This window comes from Plecotus auritus (genome assembly GCF_963455305.1).
Source record: "Plecotus auritus genome assembly, chromosome: 13".
NCBI lineage: Eukaryota > Metazoa > Chordata > Mammalia > Chiroptera > Vespertilionidae > Plecotus > Plecotus auritus.
Window position 1 is genome coordinate 25,544,091 of NC_137779.1, and position 19,083 is coordinate 25,563,173.

A 19,083-nucleotide genomic window follows, 5' to 3' on the forward strand; every position below is an offset into this window, starting at 1 on the left:
CATCCCCTCCCTGGCTAGGGTGGCCCGGGTGCCTTGGGGACACACAGGGTGGTGAGGAGGAGCCCCCAGGAGAGGGATGTCCTGGGGAGAGCCTGGGCTTTGCACTGAGGGTGCGTGCTCTGCTGTACAGCCCTGGGCTAGGCACTCCCCTCAGAGTCTGATTTCCACTCTGCAACAGGGGCCATCTGCTCCCCTGGGGGTCGCAGGGGGGGCGGGTTCAACTGAGTCAAGTGCTTGCGCGGTGCCTGCCTCTGAATTGCCTCCCTAAACACTCCCGCACCCCTGGAGTCGAGCTCTAGGACTTGCCTATGTTCGGTGCTCTGGTGTAACCTCAGCATCTGCAGATCCAGAGGCATCTCTGACCAGCCCTTCCCCTGCCCGTTTTCTTAAGATCCCTCTCGAAGCAGCTTGGGGAAGTGGCTGCATTTCATGGCCTCCATGGTAGCCCCAAAGCTTCCTTAGGGTGTTTACATTCTGCTGGCATCAGTCTTGAGCATCTACCGTGAGCCCTTTCCCGCGTTAGCCACTTGGGGGCGTGGTTCCAGCCTTCAGGATGTCACCGCCAAGCTGAGGGGGGAGAAGACCAGCTCCCCACAGAGAACTGGAGAATGGGGCAGATATCAGTCCACGGAGGCCCAGATTCAGAGAGCGTGGGAGTAGAACCCCTGAGTGGGCTGCAGCAGTCTAGACAGGCTTCCCAGCAAGGCCGACCCAGTCAGGGCCTTGAAGGTGGAGAAAGGTGGCTTAGCTGAGAGCTTCCAATAGGGGCGAGGGGCCTGGGGGATCAGAGCAGAGATTCCAAAAGGGAGTTCTAGACGTCATTGCTTTTTTTTTTTTTAAAGTGAGTTCAAGTTCAGCAGGCATCTGCGGTGCAGGACTTATCAGAGCCTTTAAGATGCTGGTGGGAATGGTGAGTCCCCGAGGATAGAGAGAGGATGAGGTGTTTCCCCCCCAAACTTGATGGGGCAGAATCTGTGTATGTTTTTTTACAGAGCATCATTTAGAGCTGGGAAATGCTGGGGTTTCTGTGGGAAAACTACAGCCAGGGCGGAGACGACACAAGCAGGGCACACAGCGGTGCTTTGCAGCATCGGCTGGGAAGGCCACAGACCAGGAGGGGCAGGGAAGTTTGACCTTGGTTCTGGGTGTTGGTGAGCTCTGTGCAGCTTTGGGGGGAGGAGGAGGAGGAGGAGGAGGAGGCGGCTTGTGGCTGGAGTCCACCGGACACGGTGGTTCGGGGGCAGCTGGCCTTTGGTGGGAAGATGCTGGTGTGTGCACATGTGCGTGTGTGTGTGCGCGTGTGACAGGACCCAGCCCTTGGGAAGGGGCTGACCAGAAGCAGGCAGGGGGTTTCTAGCCGGGACAAGCAGGGTCTATGTGCAGGGGAACTGGAGTGTTTGCTGGGAGGGTCTTTGAGGCCCACAGTCAAGCAGCAGCATGCTTCTGGGCCGGGTCCACGTGGATAGGCTTGGTTCTGGTGGGCGGAGGGGCTGGGAGGCTGACCCCCTGCCCTGGTCAGGCCCGGCTCGCTGGCTGGTGGGGGCGGGAGGCCTCGGGCTGAGCTGGAGGGGCCCGAGCAGTGTTGCATGGTGTGATTAACCTACTAACCCAGGGCTGGGCCGGGACGCTGTGGCGTGTGACAAGGTGCCTGGCCTTCTGCCAACCGACTAACCCACTAACCAGGCCCGAGCATGCCCTACTAACTCCCCGCAGCCAGACCCTACTAACCTTGCAGCTCAAGGGCCTTGAAAGGGGCTGGGACGCGGGGGCAGACGAGGCTCCAGAAGTCCCCGCCCATGGCCCGGGGTCTCTGTGCAGACCCACCTTCAAGGGCAGGGCATGCAATAGGACTCACCAGTCGGCCCCTTCCTGCTGGGCGACCTTGAGCGAGTCACCTCACCTCTCTGAACCCGAAGCAATAGCATGGGCGTCCTGGTCCTTACCTCTCGGGTTTCAGTGAGGAGCCCCGTGAAGTGTAAGGTCTTGATACCTGGCAGAAACTTAAGAAAAAAAGGGGTGGGGGTGGGGGTGGGGGTGGGAGGCTCAGACAACCTGGTGGATCATGGTCCTCGCCCAGGCCCTGGCCCCTCTGGGTGTGCTGCACACAGACCCTGCTGCCTGGGGCCACACACTCGCTTGGAACCCCTAACCATCTCTTCCCCCCACTCTTCCTTCTTCTCAGCTTTCTTTCCCATAGGAAGCTCTTTGGTTCGGTTACTAACCCCTCTAACCTGGGGGTGCCTCGAGTGCACCCCGACTGTCCCTTAACAGACTAACGGACCCGCGTGTGTCTTTCCTTTTCTCCTAGCGACTGCCGTGTGTGTGGCTGAGGTGCCCCTGTCTGCTGGTGCTGTGCTCTGACTTACTAACCCGCCCCTACTAACCCTCTTCTCTCTTCTTACTAACCCCAGCCCTGCCGAGCTCTGGGCCCCCCGGGGGCTGGTCCTACCTGCCTTTGGCAAGCAGCGGATGTGCCGGGGGCTGGCCCTGCAGGCAGACGCTCCGCTTGGCTGCCCCAGTTGGCTGTGAGCTGAGTCCATTGGGCCAGGTCTGAGGCGGGGGACAGCCCACTGACCGTCCCAGTGGCCCGGAGGAGGGGGAGGTCATGTGCACCCGGGAGGCTGGCCTCTGAGCACGAGGCTCTCTCCTGTGCGGAGTCTGGTTGCCACTGGGACCGGGTGGGACCAGGGAATCCTCGGGGGTGAGTGTGGAGGCCTGTGGGTCTACAGTGTGGAGCACTGGGCTTTGCCCGGCCAAGGGGGCAGAGAGAAGGGCCCGTGTCCCTCTTTGCAGGTCAGCGAAGGTAGGATCTTCCCCATGGAGGCGGGGGGCGGGGGGGTGTCCCACACCGGAAGTCAGTCGGGAGCCTTCCCTACACGGGAAGTCAGTAAAAGGATTTTTCCCAAACTCGACATCACCGAAGGGAGCATTTAGTGCAGGAAGTCAGCCAGAGCGGGCATTGCCCATATTTGAAGGAGGGGAAGAAGGGTTAACCGGAGGGGAACTTCGGCCTTATCACAGGCAGTGAGAAGTAATGGCCAAGAGACCAGTGAGGGGCTGCTCCTGCAACAGGAAGTGGGCTGGAGGGGCCCTTCCCCCCACACCCGAGGCTGGGGTACCCGACTCTCCCACACCGGGAGTCGATAGGGCCCCTTACCAGAGGTCATGGAGGAGGCCTGGGAACTAAGCAGATCTGCTCTGGGTTTGGAGTTTGCAGGAGGACATGTGGGAAGCAAGACATGAACCCCAGGGCCCTGCAGCCCCTCAGGCCAGCTAGGAGCTCACCCCTGGCTCCCCGTGCTGCTCCTACCCACACCCTAGTCCCCGCCGGCCTCCCCCAGAGCCCGCCAGCCGCTAGGCCAGGGCCACACCTGGGGGTGATCGTACGCCTCACCTCCAGTAGGCACCTTGGTCTCTTTGGGCTAATCTCTGGCTCCCTCGCACTAACTCTTGCTCTCACCCAGCTAACCCCAGCCTTGCCCTGGCTGGCTGCCCCCTGGGGCTGACCACTCACTAACAGCCAACCCTGTCCATCTGGGGGGCTCCAGGCTCCTGGCCTGGCTCTGACCGGCTCCTCATTAACCTCTCCTTCACCTCCGCTAACTCCTGCCCTCCTGGTCTGTTCCTTTCAGCAGAAACTAACGGCTTGTGGATTTCCTTCTGACTAACAACAGGTCTAACACTTCTCGCTACTGTGACTATTAACAGCTTGGATGTTGGCATGGCTGGGGCGGGGCTGACCCACGTTTGAAATGTTGACGGACACAGGGAGAGGTGTAGCTAGTAGCAGCCTTGGACTTGGGTGACTGCTCTGGGTCAGAGCCATCTGCAGTCAGTAAAGACCATGGTACTCCAAAGGGAGGCGCAGGGCTGGGGGTGGCTCAGGCTTCATGGAGGAGTGGTGTCCGCTGGGGTGGGGTCAGAAGCACAGTCAGCCTTGCGAGGTATTGGCCACTGGACACCTATAAACCCTCACAATCTGCCTTTGGGTTGTGGTCCTTTTGAACAATAGCCTCAAAGCTGCGATAGTCAAAATGAGTGGGTGTGTTTGTAGCCCCCCAAATGCCTCTCTGGCATGTACAGAGACTGTGCCATGACATACGAAATCATCTGTCCCCAGCCCAGGGCCTAGAGTCCTTGATTTGGGGACATTTCTGTGTTGGAAGCCCGAGGGCATTAAACTTCGGAGTATTCAGAAGTGGTGTAAATCCATCACCCATTTACACCTTAGTGTACATTAGCCCAGCCTCCTCTTCTAACGTCTATGCCAGTGGTCGGCAAACTCATTAGTCAACAGAGCCGCGGTTTGCCGACCACTGGTCTATGCAATTTAGTTGCACTGAGATGATGGGCGTCTGGCTGGAAGGGAGTTTGGAAGGGCCGAGGAAGGGTCCTTTGGGAGCAGAGAGGGAAAGCCACAAGGCCAGGGGTTCCTGGGTGGGGCTGAGGGGCGGGGGGAAGGGGTGGCATTAAGTCGAGGAGGTCATGGGAAGAGGGACCAGTTTTGCTGGCTCCCTCTGGTAGTCAGGGTCTGTGTGTGGGAGAGGGCAGCTCATGCAGGGCCTGGAGGATGGGATCAGCTCAGGGACAGGGTGGGAGGCCGGCCTGGAGGCCTGGCGGGTAACGTGCTCTGGTCACTGGATGCTGGTCTGGGTTGAGAGCCGCTCCAGCAGTCATAGACGCGGCTAAGCTAACCGAGTGGCGCTGGCAGCGCAGTGAGGCGGGGCTGCAAAGAGAACAAGAGGAGAGCGCACCGGGAAGAGCTGGAGGAAGGTGCATGGGCTGCTGGCAGCACGGGGCTGGGCTGGAGTCTGCGCTGGGGAAACACATGCCTGCTGCCCTCTAGTGGCGGCCTTGCCCCATTTCACTTAAAGCAGGAAGCTCAACACAGTTCCCATTCAGGAAACTCCTCTTTATTCAACTACAAAGATTGGACGCTGCTGAGGACCTACTATGTGCCAAGCACTGCTCTGGGTGCTGGGATCCACACACGAGCTTTTCCGTTATGGTGCTTATATAGCTCAGTGGGGGTGGGGCGGGTGGGGGCCATGGTAGGGATGGCCTGGGCTGTGGCAGCAGCCAGGGGTCAGACAAGGATAACAATGCACACATTCTGTGCCAGGTGCAGTGCCAGGCGTTGGGGATGAGTGGTGGTTAGTGCTTTAATGCCAGTGTGTTGGGGGGGGGGGCGTGCGGGGATAGACTGGGGTGTGGGCCGTCAGGGTAGCCTTTCTGAAGAGAGAGACATCTCAGCCGAGCCCTGGCTGCGGGGAGTGTGGTGGGGCGAGTTCCGGGCAGCAGGAATGGTGGACACAAAGCTCTGGGGGAGGGGGGGGGTCAGAGAGGATGAAAGGGGTTCTGGAAGGTTCACGGGGAATGCAGCAGGAGACAGATGGGAAATGGACACGTACCAGGGAGCTGGGCTTTGTCCTAAGGGCAACGGGGTGGGAGGCCACCGATGCGATCGAGGAGGCGAGGAGTTGGATTTGAGTTTTAGGCTGACAATGTGGCCCAGCACCCGGAACAGGAATTCTGAGGAGCTTATGGGAGTTCTGGTCAAGTTGTAGATAACCCATTAGACCCTTTGGGAACTAGGACGACCCCCAGGCCCCTCTGGAGATAAGCAGGGTCTATAACTGCTCCTCGCCCCAGTTGGAGGCAGCGCTGCGATGATTAAAAAGCAAAGAGGATGCTGTTCACGCCAGGCTGGGGTGGGGGGGGGAGGGGGGCTTGGCTGAGCTGGCAGTGACGCTTGGGGGCCCCTGTGGTATGTGGCTCCACAGGAGATCTGAGGGGTAGTGGTCACACTGCAAGTCTAAGCGAGTCTCGTTGGAATGGGAGCCCTTTGTCCTGGGGCCTGCAAGGAGTGAGCTTCTGAGGGGCTGAGCCTGGCCCTGGGGAGGGAAACGTGTCTTGGTGGGTAATGAACCTTCTGTCCCTGGAGACAGAAAAAGGGACTAGGCCACCTTAGAGACTGATGATGGCAATGTGTGTATGTGTCCTTGACCTAGTACCAGAGGACGCCGAGCTCACGTAGGCACACTGTTCATCCCCCCCACTCCCAGCCCGAGCCTGCTGATGCTCACTCTGGCCTTGAGTCCCCTGAACCCAAGCTCCTTAGGTTCTCATGAGCTGGGAACTGGCCACCCAGTCTGAAAAGAAAGGATCCTAATCCTTTAATAGGCAGCAGGAGGGAGGGGCCGCTGTGGACCCTGCGTGAGGGCTGTGACGTCACACATGCTGATCTATTGAGCGGGGAGGACGCCCGGCGTGGGGACTGGTCTCATCCCAACAAAGATCCCCAAGGCCCTCTTGAAAGTCTTTTCAGGGACCCATTGTTTTACTCTAACAAACCAGAGAAGACATTCTCCGCGTCACAGCCTCCCGGGGAGGCTGAGCGTGGGGACGGAAATTCTGCTGTAGATTAAAATCAGATTTTTACAAGGACCCAGCAACCGAGTGTAAAGGGGGCTCTTTGTTTTCACCCATGAATGTCGCATCTTCTGTGTAAATACCATCCTGATATTAAAAGCAGATTCGCACCCAAAGGATGACTGTTTCTTAGCTGGAAAAAGGGATGCGTAGTTGGGGGAGGGGGACCAGTGGATTTTCAAGGAGCAGGAGTGGGCTCGGTTGGCCTGTCTTTCAAGACCATCACCTTCGAAGTCAATACAATTGGGTACTCTTATTTTCAATTGTGGGAAAGTGCACATAACATAAAAGTTACCACCTTCATAATTTTAAGTGTATGATTCAGTGGCATTAAGTACATTCACACTGCTGTGCAACCATCATGCAGAACCACTCTCAATATCTATAACAATAAAAGCGTAATATGCTAATTAGACCGGACGTCCTTCTGGACAACCTTCCAGACGAAGCCGAGGCAAGCCGCCGCAGCTGTGAGGGCCAAGCCCCTTGCATGAATTTCATGCATCAGGCCTCTAGTTTATATATAAAAGCCTAAGTGACCGCTATGACACGCACTGACCACCAGGGGGAAGACGCTCAATGCAGGAGCTGCCCCCTGGGGGTCAGTGTGCTCCCACAGCCAACCCCCCATGGTCCCTACCCCTGGCTGGCCCTGATTGTCCCAATCAGGACTGGGTGAGATGGCGCTGGCCAGGCCGAGGAACTCCACCTGTGCACGAATTTGTGCACCGGGCCTCTAGTATATATATATTTAACAATACCGCTTGGTGTCTAGGACAGTTCTTCAAAGAAAAGCCGGGTTCTTCTTGTCAGGGAGGCTTATACCTCATTGGGAAGGCAAAGAGCTCTTTGGTGACAGGGAAACAGGTAGAAAGAGTTTAGGGCGTGGTGACGAAGGGCTGGCAAATACACGGCACACACATTGCTTCCCTCCCTTCCAGCACCCATGGCAGACATTGCTAGTTGATCACCTATCTCTCTTTGGGAACCTGGATGCATCCTCAGAGTCTTTCTCAAGCCCAGCCTGCCAGGGTCTTTTTGATGATTTTGAAGTCAGTCCTAGGTTTGAGATTCCTGAGAAACCTGGTCTGAGTCCCAGCTTTGCCACTTACCTGTGGTGAGCTCTTGGGGCTAACTTCCCTTCTCCAGGCCTCCACGTGCTCTGGAAGACGGGGACAGCTCTTCCTGGAAGAAATGATACACGAGCAGAGCCTTGAAGGATGGGGACAACTCGTCAGTGGAAATAAAATAGCCAATGCTGCTCCAACGTTCATCAGACCAGCTTTATGGGAGATTGGGATGCGGATGGTGGGCACTGCAGAGGAGGTCATAGCAATGCTCAAGGTGGCCAAGCCAGAGCTGCAGTTCTTAGGCATGGCCAGGAGGTGGCGTTATTGCACCAAGACCACCTCTTGGTCTCCGTTCTTGGAAACCGGGTTATGCTCTGGGTGTGTCTGGAGATGCTCTATGGTGGACACTCTTTGGATTCCAGAGTTGTATGGCATTGGGTAGGGGATTTGTTAGGACATGGCATGGACTGGGGAAGGGAAGAGCCAGGAGAGGATGCAGCTGAGAATAGCGGCTCTGGGGCCTCTGTGCTTAAGCCAAGCCAGGTGACTTCCCCCTCTAAGCCTCAGTTTTCTTCCCTGCAAAATGGGCAAACTGTGACTTTGGCTTCGGTTTCACTATGCTTCTCCTGGCAAGGAACACTTCTATTTGACCACACTGGTGGTTCTGGCAACGCAGAGTCCCCTTATGTTCTCCTCCTGAGGTCTAGAAGATTCCAAGAACCAGCGGATGCTGTGGGCTCTGCCTGTAGGCAAGACCATTCCCCCTCCTTCTACCTCCAAACCCCTTGCCTTGGCCCACCGGGGTTGACATAAAAGGGCTGTTGCCATTTTCTGAGCACCTACTGTGTGCCAGGCTCTGTACCACATGGTTCGTACATGTTGATTCGTGAAGCACTCAGAAGAGTAGGATGGAAGCAAAGGGAATCAAACATGGAGCTAGTACCATGCTTTCACAGGGTCAGAGGTCAAGAAGATGGTGTTGAATGAACGAAACAGGGAGCCTGTTAAGCCTTGGGAGTGGGCGGTGCCCAAGCTGAGCCAGGAGCGGTGAGATCCACTCCTCACTGGCGGTGTGACTTAAGGCTGGTGACCTCACCTTTCTGAGCCTCACTTTCTTCACCTGTAAAATGGGAATAATACTGCCCCCCTCCCCCTCTCCCCCCTGTTAGAGAGGTTGTAAGGCTTCAATGAGAGGGCGGATGCAAAGCATCAGCATGTGATGGGCCCCCGATCCCTCTTTCACGCACCTGTGGTTTCTTCTGGCCCCGGGGCAGGTGTGGCTTCCCTCAGAACCCAGGAGGAAGGCAGACTGGCCTGAGGATCAGACAGGGCGGCGACTGACCGAGTCACTGAACACGTTGGCGGGCAGCACGGCTGGGGCTCGGGCCTCCTTGTCCCCCCAGCTCCTGAGCTCGCCTGAATGGGGCACCGCGAGCTGCAGTCTTGGGGGCCAGCTCCCTGTAGGCACCTCTCGCCAGGCCAGGCCAGATGCCCCCATGCAAAGGGCCTACCACGTGGCCAAGCCGCACGGGGGTGGGGGCTGCTGTTGCTCAGCCCAGACACAACCCATGCGTTCCCAGTCCTCCCACCAGAGGCCTATCTGTGGGAAGGAGGCTGCCTCCCAGAGAAAGGCCCTGGAATGCGAGGAATGCTCCACCCGCACGTCCAGCCAGGGCCCAGCAGGAGAAGGCCTTGCAAGCACAGGGCGGTGGGGCATTTTCCCAGCCATCGCAGGGCCTGTGGGGCCACCAGGGAACTCATACCAGACACCACCTTCTGCACCGGGGTCAGGCCTCCGCCGCCTGGAAGCGTTCCCAGGTTCTTATGCTCGAGCCCCGCTGGGCCCACGTGGTCTTCGATTTCAGCCTCTCACGCAGCACCAGCACCGGGGCCCTGGGCCAGGCCCTGAGCTGGGCAGCGAGGGGCAGAGGGAAAGGTAATGGTAATAGGCCTTGGGGGTGTGGGCAAGGGCCAGGCACAGGCGTGCTCCCTGGAGGGAGAGCTCACCGGGTCCTCCATCCTTAGGCTTTTAAGGGTGGAGACTTTCGGGGAGGCCCCAGGAGAGGATCTTAGCAGAATATCCATCAGCTTTCCAGGTGCGTCCTTTCAGGGTCTAGGTCTCCACTGATTGGTCGGTCGGGGCCAGGGCAGGGGGTCATTAGTCAATGCACCTGGTCCTGAGGCAGCCACGGGGGGCCATTCGTCTGGTTTTGCTGCGTTGCTGGGCCTGGAGCTGAAACACAACTGAGGCCTAGATGTTATCTTCAGGGGGGAAGGGTCTGGGGGTCCAAACTGCAGGGCCAGGAGATGCTCGGGGAGGAAAGGTCACCCTGGGGTGAGGCCCCACCCTGCCATGGTCCTTTGCTAGGTGCCCTGGGCTTTCTGCCCTGGTGACCTTCTGTCGCTGGCCCCTCGTCCTTGCTCTGCTCATGTTTCCACCACTGTTTGTTGCTATGAAAGAAGTAAGAGCAGGGCAATGGGACAGTGCGGCCTGGGGGGTGGGGGGTGCAGAGATAAGATCAGGTCCAGGAGGAGGTGGCTGCTGAGCTGTGGGAAATGAGTCAGCCCCGTGACTTTAGGAGGAAGGGATTGTCAGGCAGGGGGACCAGCCAGGGCAGAGGTCCTGAGCTGGGGAGAGTCGCTGTGTTGGAGGTGTGCCTTTTTATTTATTATTAGAGGCCTGGTGGGCAGATTCGTGCACCGGTGGGGTCCCTCGGCCTGGCATGCACCCTCTCGCAATCCAGGACCCCTCAGGGGATGTCGGATTGCCGGTTTCGGCCCGATCCCTGCAGGCCAGGCTGAGGGACCCTACCGGTGCATGAATCTGTGCACTGGGCCTCTAGTATGTATATAAGATATTTGGTTAATCTCCTCCCACCCTCCCCCTCTTCCTTCTGAGATTCATCAGTCTGTTCCATGTTTCCATGCCTGTGCATTGAGCGTCTGCCCCCTGGTGGTCAGTGCGCGTCGTAGCTACCGGTCGAATGGTTGCTTAGGCTTTTATATATATAGATTTTTTAAACTTTTTTTTTTTTTTAAATTTAAAGTTTCAAAGGCGGGAATGAAGAGGATCAAAGTTTTGTGCTTGGCATGTTGATTTTTAAAAAATATATATTTTTACTGATTTCAGAGGAAGGGAGAGCGAGAGAGAGAGAGAGAAACATCAATGATGAGAGAGAATCATCAATTGGCTGCCTCCTGCACACCCCCCACTGGGGATCGAGTCCGCACTGGACATGTGCCCTGAGAAGAATCAAACCCAGGACCCTTCAGTCTGCAGGCCGACGCTCTAGCCTGAGCAAAACCAGCCGGGGCCCAAATCTGCCTTTTTAATAAACCACCTGCCACGGACTTTTATGCTTCCGGATGCTTTGCAGCTACGGCATCTCAGAGCCAGTGAGCTCCGAGCAGACGGGCTGCGTCTCACCTAGGGCCACGCTCCCAGGTTCCCTGCCCAAAGTCCAGGCCCCGCGCATGTGTGCTGAGGGAAGGAGTGAGGTTTTAACCACGTTATCCCTCGTAGCACCCTCCCCCCAAATTGGACACGAGGTCTCACCCCATATTTCCGCCACGGGGAGCGTTCTCTAGGAAGAATCCCCCACCCCCCTCTGTATAATCTGCTCATTAATACACAGTATTGTAAAAGTGCTCTATAATTAGATGCTAACCGAGTTTGCCGTAAAATTGGGTGGGCGAGGTCAGCAAGGTAAGCCTGGAGCCAGCTGATTGTTATGATCAATCAATAACCTATTTATTTCCCAACATTTCTATTAACCTCTGCCAGCCAATCACAGTTTCAATTTGGAAGGCTGGGGTCCGCTTTGCTGACTGGACAAGTCTGATTGAAAGCGGGCCCCTGACCCGACCCCGGGGGGCGGAATCCAATTAAAATCATTTTCACTCGTAGATTAATATTTTTAGCATGTTCTACATCCTGGGACTCATCGTTCCCGGCAATAACTAATGTCTTGTGACACGAGCAGGTGGATTGGCCCTGCCATAAATAATGATTGTGATTAATTAGCTTGTCGGGTCCTGGGGTGGCTTTGGGGTGGCCCTCGGTGCAGCTTCTGGGACGTGCTCCCACCCAGTGCTGGTTGCGTGGGCCTCTCTGGGTCCTGTCACCGGAATAGCCTTTTCTAAGTAGGAATGGCGTTGATCTGCCTTGGGGTCTGTCTTCCTCTTGAACATGTGAACTCCTGGAGGCCGGATATTATGTGTCATTCATTTCAGCAAGTCACTCCTTGTCTGGCATCTCCAGCTCTCGTTCTCTATAGACTGTCCCTTATTCTCTCCACCACATGATGACAGTGGGAATTGCCATGTTTGTGCAACGCGGTCCCACCCATGGATGCTGCTGATTGGACCGGAGTCAGGGCCAACTCAAGCTGGGCCAACGGAAGCCTCCTAGTCTTACCCCCGGACGCTGCTGATTGGACCAGGGGTAGGAGTGAACCCAAGTGGGGCCAATGAAAGCCTCCTTTGAGAGTTTGGAATTAGGTTTAAGGGAGAGAGTCTACCGATGTCTTTCCTTCATCTTCTATATGCGTACCGTTATTCCAGTGATTCTTTCATGATTCTCCTACCATGTGGCTGAGTCCACTGGGCTGTTCTCTTCCGAGGGCAAGGATGGTGTCAGGCTGTCTTACAATCTCTCTCCCCTCACCCACAACAGAGCCCGAGTAAATGAATGTCTCTTCAAATCATCTCTGAATAGGAGACTAACTCCCCGCCCACTAGCAGGAACGCTGGTATGGGCGTGGGGGGTGGGGGGGCAGTGATTTACAGCTTTAGAGATGGTGATCTCCCCAGATTCGAACCTTCCGATGTTCCTCCCACCGCTGATCATAGCTGGGAGCCGGTAGAGCCGCCTTTGCTTGGCAGCTGTGGGGCGCTGGTTGCCCGAAGTCCAGCCCTCTCCCCCGCTCCCTTCTCTGAGCTGCCACTCTGGGATCTGCCTCTTAACAAATTCGTTTTCCAGGTACAAGCCCTCCTGGGGGTTTTGGTTAAGATGAGATGTTTCCAATTTCTCCAGTTTCTCTGCTCTCAGCCGCCAGGGGATTGAGGAGAGCTGTGCTGAGGACATTTGCGTGGGCTGCTCTGGGAGTGAGCGCTTGTGTTGGGAACTGGGTTAAATGCAGCATGCATAAACCATTCACAATGGCTCTCCACACCCCAGCACGGAGCGAGGAGATCCCCGCTAATCTTCCGCCAAAACAATGAGAGCGTGAAGGGTGGCATATTCATCCCAAGGCACGTGGGCCTCTGGAAGTTAAGACGAGCCCGGACCACCCACATTCGGAGCTTTGGCCTCCGGAAGTGCGACGGCAGGACGGAGAATCCTGCTGGGTGTTGTGGAAAGTGGGCCTGGCCGGTTCCGTCAGCTCAGCCCATCCATCTCTCCCTCCACGTAGTGAACACTCAGCATGTACACGGCCCTTTAAAAGGCACCCTCACAATGGCTTTGCTACCATTATTTCATATGATAGCTGGGGAAACTGAGGCACAGAGAAGATAAAGAATGTGCCCGTCAGGACCCCACAGGAAACAGGTGGTACACTCACCTTGATCTAGTTCCAGGATATTTTCATCACCCTCCAAAAGGAAATCTCATGCTCACTATTGCTCACTCCCTGTTCCCACCCCTCCCCACCCCAGCCCTAGGCAAGTTGCTGATCAGCTTTCTGTCTCTATGTCTGGGTAGTCAGTCTAGCATCTATACATATAAAAAGCCAGTGTCCGTGACGACTGTGACGACCAAACGACCGGTCACAATAAGGTGCATTGAGCATCTCTCGGTCCCTCCCCCCGGCTCGAGCAGTGGCTCTCAGGGTGCGGCGGGGCGGGGGGCGGGGCGGCTCTCAGGGCAGCGAGCAGCGGCGGGCTACCACGCACAATTTTGTGCGCTGGGCCTCTAGTATCACATAAATTGAATCATGGGATATGAGTCCAGCTTTCTTTCATTGAGCATGACGTTTTTAGGTTCATCCACGTAGCATGCATCAGTACTTCATTCCTTTCCCTGGCTGAATGATATGCCACTGCATGGACATACCACAATGTGTTGATCCATTCATCCCTGGATAGATAATTGGGATGCTTCTACCTTTTGGCCATGGTGAATAATGCTGCTGTGCACCTTGGCTTCAAGTATCTGTTTGAACACGTGCCTTCAGTTCTTTTGGGTATGTATCTACGTGCACACACAAGAGACAAGTCGATTGGTTGCTTCCTGCGTGCACCCTGACTGGGGCCGGGGATCGAACCTGCCACCCAGGGGATTAAACTCTCGACCCTTCAGTGCATAGGCTGACGCTCTAACTACTGAGCAACACCACCAGGGCTTCATTTCTTTTAATTCCTTGGAGCAGGGCTAATGGGTCATTTAATAAGTATATGTTGAACTTTTAAAAAACAATTTTACGTTTTCTCTATGTTTAACTTTTAAAGTAACTGCTAAACAGTTTCCAACGTGGCTATACCAGCCTTGGGCAAACTACGGCCCTTGGGCCAGATCCGGCTGTTCTATCCGGTTCTCTTGCTCTCCCCTCCACTCCTTTACTTTGAATTTATATTAGTTCACACAAACACTCCATCCATGCTTTTGTTCCGGCCCTCCGGTCCAGTTTAAGAACCCATTGTGGCCCTCGAGTCAAAAAGTTTGCCCACCCCTGGGCTATACCATCTTGTACTCCCCGACCTACCATATCTGAGCATTCTAGTTTCTTCCCATGCCTGCCATGTTTCCCATTCATCGGGGTGTGTAAAGGCGAGCTGGTCTTTGAAGGGTGGGCTCAGACGGGCTCCCAGAGTGTCAGCATCGCCCAAGCAGCACCACAGGGGCCAGATACGGGTGATTTTTGACAGTTTCAAGGCAGAGCGAAGCCCCCCTATGGAGAGTCAAGTCCAAACACTATTTCCCGCTCCGCGCTGACAGCAGACGGCATGCCCCCCGGACTCAGGCCAAGAAGAAGTCTTGCCCAAAGCTCCCCCAGTCTTTCAGATGTGGGCAGGAAGATTTTTTTTTGTGTGTGTGTGTCTTTGCTTTATAAATTCTTTTCTTTCTGCTTCTGTTAGGCCAGGCAGGGGAATCGGATTATTTACAGGGTGCAGGCAATTTCAGGAGAAGTTTAAAGGCAAACCCAACTGTGCTGAGCTACGATGTGCTGATGGGGCAAAGCCTTGCGCTTCCTCGTCCAGTGAACTGCGGAATGAGAAGTCAGCACCAACGGTGCCTGATATTGAAGCGTCCCGATCTTCCAGCCACGCTGAGCTCCCTGAGCCTGCTTTCGGAAAGCTCGCTGCCCTGCGTGAAGCCGTTCAGTGGCTCCCATCGCCAGAAGAACAAAATTCATGCTCCACAAACCCTGCAGCGCTGTAGTCTCCACCTACTTCCTCTTTGTTCTCCGGTTCCCTGGACTCGGTTGGGCTTCTCCAATATCCCTGCCCCAGGGCCTTTGCACTTGCTATCCCTTTGCTCAGAACTCCTTCCTGCTCTTTATGGCTGGACTTCCTGGGTCTCAGCTTTTCGGCATTTTTGCCATCTCTTCTCTTCCCCAATCACCAAAGCAAAATCATTTCTTTATAGAACTAGACCCCTCGTCCTTTCGTTAGAAATAAAGAAGCTATCAGGGCCCGAGGCCTTCCCCTCCATCAATCTTGAGGGACAAGAGGGAAGTATCAAGGGGTCACCTCCTCCTATCGGGAACACAGCTATACCGACGCCACATCGTTCCCAGGGCGGCCCGTTATCAGGTAAGATCACCAGGAAGAGCAACAGGGTTCTCTTTGGGGGTTATTTCTACGGGGTGGGACAGCCATTTCTGAAGTCTTAAGAATTTTTCAGGGTCCCTTTGCTCAGTGTCCTTTTAGGGCAAGTTGTTAATAGTTACACATTTCCACACAAGCCCTAACAGTTATAAAGGTTGCACTGGAAAACGAGATGGTGTGCTCCTAAGAATGTTCTCCGTCTCACATCTCATCCAGTCGGGTTCTTAGAACTGTGTTTCCTAACCCACGCCTGGCCGCTGCAGGGGGAAGAGTGTGTCCCTTTATCTCCTTCTAGGATGCCCTCTGTTAATGGTGAAGACTGGCATGGTCACGGTCAGGCGCTGAATTTCATTATTTGGCATTTTAACCAAGAAACATTCCCCCAGAACTCAATTTTACTGGCAGAAATAAAGAAGGGGATGAAAAAAAACACAAACGGGGGGGGGGGATTTTATTTAATAATAAAATTTGGGTCCTATAACGTGGACGTTTGAAAGAACTCATCATACTCTGTTTTATGTATCAGTCTGAGTGTTTTTTTCCTTTTTTGTCTCCGTGGGTGGGGAAGGTCTTCTGTTCCTTAGTAAGTCTCAGGACACACACACACACGCACACACCCCTCTTTCCACACTCCCGTTTTCAGATCCCACAAGGCCAAGCCAGTGCGGTGCAGGAGCAAGCGTTCCCCACCCCCATGCAGAAGGCTGACCTTGACCCTTCTAGGCTCCCGTTTCTGGGAGAGCAAGCCTTCCACCCTCCATCTTCCAGAGGAGATGTTGCAGCCACAGCCATGGGAATGTTTGGAAAAGGATCACGGGACCTCCAGAGGGCTCTGGGGACCCGTCTGTCCTATTCTTGCTCCCTTTCGGGGTGGCCGAGGCCTCGAGGGGATGCAGACACCCTCCCGCCCCTGGCCTCTCCTGGGGGAACCTTCTGGAGATGTCTCGGCGTCAGGTGACTCCTCGAATCCAGACGCTTCTAAGGGGCAACCACAGGCAGAGTGGGTTTTAAAGGTGTCAGGGCTCCCAGGTGGGGTGGTCAGATTGAGCGAATACATGACACTTTTCTAGGCTGAGGAGTAAAATGGGGGAGAATGCGAGACATGCGCTTTCTCCTACGACACCCCCACACGTTGCCTTGGCCTAGCTGGCCCTGTGTCTTGTATTTAAGGTGGGTGGAGTCCTGTCTAACTCTGGGTCCCCCAAAGCAGAGCCGGAGATGAGGGTCTGGGTACTGGAAACAGGAGTGAGGGAGTGGGAGATGGGGAAGGAGAGAGCCAACATCCGGGGAATTAGGGAGCTGTTATCCCTGTGAGAGACGGGGCTGGATCCTGCTTGACACCCCTGAGGGGCTGGGCAGAGAGCCTCCGGATTGTCCCTCTGAGGGGTGGGGAGCAGCATTCACCCCCCAACTTCCGGTGCCTGGGGGAGGGTTCCCCTGGGGCTGTGAATTCCCCAACGTCTTGGCTGCACCGGCTGGAGAGTGAGCCATTTCTGTGCCTGTGGAAAAGGCCTGGGGCAGAGCAACGGGGCAGCTCCCTGGCTTGTCCTGAGATGGGACATGGCCAGCGTGCGTGGAACTGTGGGTGGGACAGGGACGTGGAAACCCGAGGGGATGTGATGCGGGCACACGGTCAGTCATCAGGTATAAATGCTAAGGATGGAAACAGTCAGTCTAGAATCGCAATCAGGAAAGGGGGCCCTGAAGCCAGACTGCCTGGGCTCAAATTCCAACGCTGCTCTACGGCGATGGGGCAGTTCCTTAGCCTCTGCGGCCCTCAGTTTCCTCATCTGTACAATGGGCTCTACCCCAGTGCCTCCGTCTGGGAGGCACTCGATCGAGGTTTCTCTCTCCCATACCCTTCCTCTCTCTCTAAAATCAATGAAAATAAATATATAAGAAGATGAAAGGCAGTTGGGGCCACACCACACGGACCAGGTGGGAGTTGGCTACGTCGGGCGCTTGGCCCCGGCTCATGTTCGCTGCCCACCTCTCGTCAATGATTTACTGGGATCACTGGACACTCCCTTTGCCCCCCCCCCCACCCCTCCTCCTCCCAGAGTCCTCACCCATCTCCCGGGCCCCAGCCCCTCCGACCATTCTGCTTGTTAACCATAAACACAAATCCTGTTATCTCCCCTCTCTCCCAGCACTTGCCCCTTGATTTAAGCTGCCTTCTCTTCCCCTTTCATCAGCCCTGGGCCCCTCCTGTCGTAAATCTTCCCGTTTATCTACTTCCCGGATCGATACGTGGGGCGGGGGGAGGGAGGTGGGGGCAGAAATGGCAGGCTGCCTGCTGGGCCTCCCGCATCCGCGCTTCTTCTCGGGCCAGTATTTCTTGTTAAGCTTCTGTCTGGCCGTTCAGTTTCTCATTAGGTTGCTGCCGGGCTGTGGCAGTATTTCTTGCTCCTGGGCGGCACAGCCCGGCGATCCCCAGTAATTCTTAAATGCGGGATGGAGAGGCGGATCTTGGGAGCGAGCCCCAATCCTTCCGGCGGTGGGGGGGTGGAGGGACCGCGGGAGCAGCTCCTAGGCCACTCCTGGTGGGTCCTCTGTCACACGGTGGGGGTGCCCCTGTGCCTTGTGTCACGGCAACAGGCTCCTAATGTGTCCGCTGGTGCCAAGGATGCCATGCCACCCCAGGACAGAGCCCCCCTCTGCCAAATCACCCCTATTCTTTTTTCCTTTTTAATATATTTGTATTGATATCAGAGAGGAAGGGAGAGGGAGAGAGAGATAGAAACATCAATGATGAGAGAATCATTGATCGGCTGCCTCCTGCACGCCCCCTACTGGGGATCGAGCCAGCAACAGGGGCATGCGCCCTTGACTGGAATCGAACTCAGGACCCTTCAGTCAGACGCTCTATCCACTGAGCCCAACGGGCTAGAGCACCCCTATTTTTGACTCCATTTGCTTGCCTGTGAAATGAGGTGGTTTCTCTTTCTCTTTGTCTCCTTCGTTTATCCATTGTACAGGGTGTTTGTTATGTGCCAGGTGGTCTTCTAAATACTTTACAAATATGGACGCATTTAAATCCTCCCAGCCACCCTACGACAATGATACAGTATTGTCTCTGTTTTCTGGGTGAGGAGCCGTGGCACAGAGAGGCTGAGCAACTTGCCCACTGCCACACAGCTAGTAAGCGGCGGAGCCAGGATTCGAACCCAATCACTGCTCTTAAGAGATGGCTCTTCTGGATGGTCTTGTGGCCTCCATCTAGTTCCAAAATGCTGGGACGGTCCATTCCTGGAACTTTCACTAGTTATGGTCTATCAGCAGCCACACACACACCCTGAATTAGCGAATATCGGTCCGTTGCTCCTAGGGCAGTGGTCGGCACACTCATCAGTCAACAGAGACAAATATCAAAAGTACAACGCTTGAAATTTCTTTTGAGAGCCACATTTTTTTAAAAAAATATTTTATTGATATTTTACAGAGAGGAAGGGAGAGGGATAGAGAGCTAGAAACATCAATGAGAGAGAAACATCGATCAGCTGCCTCCTGCACACCTCCCACTGGGGATGTGCCCGAAACCAAGGTACATGCCCTTGACCGGAATCAAACCCGGGACCCTTAGAGTCCACAGGCTGACGCTCTATCCACTGAGCCAAACCGGTTTCGGCAAGAGAGAGCCACATTTTTTAAACTTCAACTTCTTCTAACGCCACTTCTTCAAAATAGACTCGCCCAGGCCGTGGTATTTTGTGGAAGAGCCACACTCAAGGGGCCAAAGAGCCGCCTGTGGCTCGCGAGCCGCAGTTTGCCGACCACGGTCCCAGGGGACCTCCGGGGTTCGGTCCCTGAA